Genomic DNA, 2981 nt, shown 5'->3' with positions numbered 1-2981 from the left:
AGCTTACAACAGAAACAGAACACAGAATCCTTTGAAGCTGAATATTGCAGCCATGAACGAGGCACGTTCACCATTGACTAGTTTTCTCTTATAATACACTGTAGAAAACTTTCTTCGCTGGTTATCTAATGGGAACTCGATATTTTTCACTTGATCTGGCCCGTGTTTGACGAGGATTTGCCGCAGATGATCAGTAGAGACATCCCATGTTGCAGGGTCACTGAAGTTTAAAATGAGACAACTTTCTGTGGGAGGATTATTAGTGTCTTCTCCCATATCATCATTTGTACTTTTGCATGGTTGTGGTTGTTTGGTTATTTCACGCTGTTGTGGAGTATTTTCTTTTGCTGAAAATAAAGCGGGACCTTCTGTAGTACAGCTTCCTGTGGTGGGATTGGTTATGTCTTCTTTCATATCATCATTTGTATTGCTGCCTGATGGTTGCGGTTCTTGAAGATTTGGACGAAGATACTTCTTGAACGAGTCTGCTTGCTTTGCTAACGATAATTGTTTCTCTAATTTTCTCTTACGAAATTGTGCTCCAGACATTTTTTTGTCATCTGCCATGTCTCAAGAAATGACTGGAACAGAAAAAAAGACATTTGTGTAATATCAGTTTCAACAATTATCCGTTATACCGGATACATCTAGGCGCCATGAGCGCAAAGGCCGAGGTGTCCCGCCTACGCGTTATTCACCGTAGCGCGTATCCGAAATGCGCCGGCCATAACCAATCTGTGATTGGCTGAGAGATTGACGTAAGAGTAATGGAGTTTTGAAGTACCTACAGTTATGTTACTTGTGTTAAGCGAAAAATAAAAAATTTTACCGTGATACAAAAGCGCATTTAATTAAAAACCCACCCCGACTACACCGTCCGTTTCATTTAAGCACTGCACTTTTGGAAGTGGTACGTGTGATAACGTGTGTAACCCATCTAAGTAGGTTCAATTTAAACTCTCTCCACTCAAGATGTAGGATCTAAAGATTTCATAATACTCGCTAAGCGAATACATCTTTCAGATGTCATTACACTCGAAAAATGCATGCCTACTGTATGGACATTAGACATAAATTATATTAATAAAAACTTAATTATTATTCTAAATAAAATAATACCTTCACGAATTACTTACTTGTAGCCTGTAGGTGATTGCAATTATTATTATTCACAATGAGAGTCCGAGGAATTCACTTAGCGCATAGAGTTGACGGAGAACACATGAGATAGTTAAGAGTGCGCGGGCGGCGCGGCGGCGACTGGCGCCTGGCGGCGATGGCATGCGTGGGGTGCGGCGGGGAACGGGACGGCGGCGGCGCGCTCCGCGAGTTGCGATGCGCGTCGCGCCGCACGTCTGTCGCGCGTACGTACGATTGATTGAACCATTTTGATCGATCCGCGTGCTCAGTGGTGATGCCGCTCGCTTGCTATGCCGCCCCCAAATACGAGCGCCCTAGGCAGTTGCCTAGTTTGCCTATAAGGGCGGGCCGGCCCTGAACAAGAACGTAACAATGCATCATTAAAACTTGCTACTTTAAATAATATTATATTGTTTAAAAAAGTGTTCATATATTTGTTATTTATGTTTCATCCCGCTGATTCCCGTCTATTTACATAATTGCGGCCCCGATCAACAGCTTTATATTTCAAAGATATTTAGCGATAGTCAATGACGCAAAATAAAATCATTTAGTAAAATACAAATCCTATTATGGGGTTGCTAAAATAACAAGTAATCTATGTGTTAATCAAGGTCTTTGTCTAATTTTTACGACCGGCTTCCTGCCTGACCACAACCCTTTCTGTAAGACCCAAACCCAAAAGCTTTGCTGGGAATCGAACCGATACCTACGCATTAAAAGCTGTAATACGTTGTCAGCAATGATACTTATTTAATTGCCTACTAGAAATTATTATGAGGTCAATTTTAAGCAAATGCAGACAATTTTTTTCTCGGGCTACTCATTTTATAACCATAAAGGATGCATTTATATAATCCGGTGGTTCTCAAAGTTTACAGGTGGTAGGTCTCTCTGATGCGAGGCCGTCTGGATAAAACCATCGCAATGTCTATTTCTACCATCAAGCTACATGCATGCACTGTTGTGTTCCGGTTTGAAGGATATTGGAGCCAACATAACTACTGGACTTTAGAGACTTATCATCTTGCTCCTCAGTATGGTAAGTGCAGTGGAGTGTCATGAATTACTTTGTAATACAAAATTCTGTATGGTCTTGCTACTGTATATGGGCGCTTGTAACAGTTAACATGCGCGGCATACTCGTCTCGTCCATTACTTATTTACCATAAAAGAAAAACAGGTAGGACCGTAAATGGGATTTGGGGAAAAGTGGGGCAGGAAGTATTAAACCAATTTGCTGTGGTCATTGAGAAAAATTATTACTCGGCAAAATAAATGTAACACAAAATCCAATAAGCATAATCGAATATTTAAATTATTTTGGGGGTCGCAAAGTTGTCTGTTGTTATTTACATATTATACCTACCTACAATAAATATTTTTGCATAAAACTTATTTGCATACAGTCCGGTCTGTTTAGATAATTATTAAATATGTAAATATTTTACTGGAAAAACAAGTCAAATATGCGCTGGTTTAACCACCTTCTACAGACTACATTTTCCTACATGGTTACATGTAAATTCTTGTAATATCTAATATGAACTTGGTAAATAAAATCCGTTACGCTACGTGCTGCCGAAATATCTAAAGGGGACATCCGTATTTGGTACCTATCATACAATAGTGAACCAGACTATACATAAATCACAAAATTCTTATCCGAAACAGAAATGAATTAGTAAAAGTATTTTTAAGGTTCCATACCAACATAAGTTGTGCTAAGAGAACTCTATTTCCAAAATACCTACTTATGTGGCGGATTAAAAAAATGATAAGGGATCTATATTGTTTCTTAACTATGTAGTGAATTTCTAAAGTTACTTATAACTAAGTAA

The 2981-nt window shown here is 39.0% G+C and overlaps 1 long non-coding RNA gene across 1 annotated transcript; it reads right to left on the bottom strand.

Annotated features, from left to right (window-relative positions):
• Window positions 1–334: 334 nt before the first annotated feature.
• Window positions 335–1383, bottom strand: LOC119188811. The gene is made up of 2 exons (XR_005112117.1): window positions 1137–1383; window positions 335–581 (listed from the first exon to the last, which is right to left on the bottom strand). It is a non-coding gene; the product is annotated as an uncharacterized LOC119188811 (long non-coding RNA).
• Window positions 1384–2981: the final 1598 nt, after the last annotated feature.

Source organism: Manduca sexta, chromosome 9, assembly GCF_014839805.1.
Source record: "Manduca sexta isolate Smith_Timp_Sample1 chromosome 9, JHU_Msex_v1.0, whole genome shotgun sequence".
NCBI classification, from domain to species: Eukaryota; Metazoa; Arthropoda; class Insecta; order Lepidoptera; family Sphingidae; genus Manduca; species Manduca sexta.
Note: the sequence above shows the minus strand (reverse complement) of the source record. Positions and strands in the feature narration are given on the sequence as shown.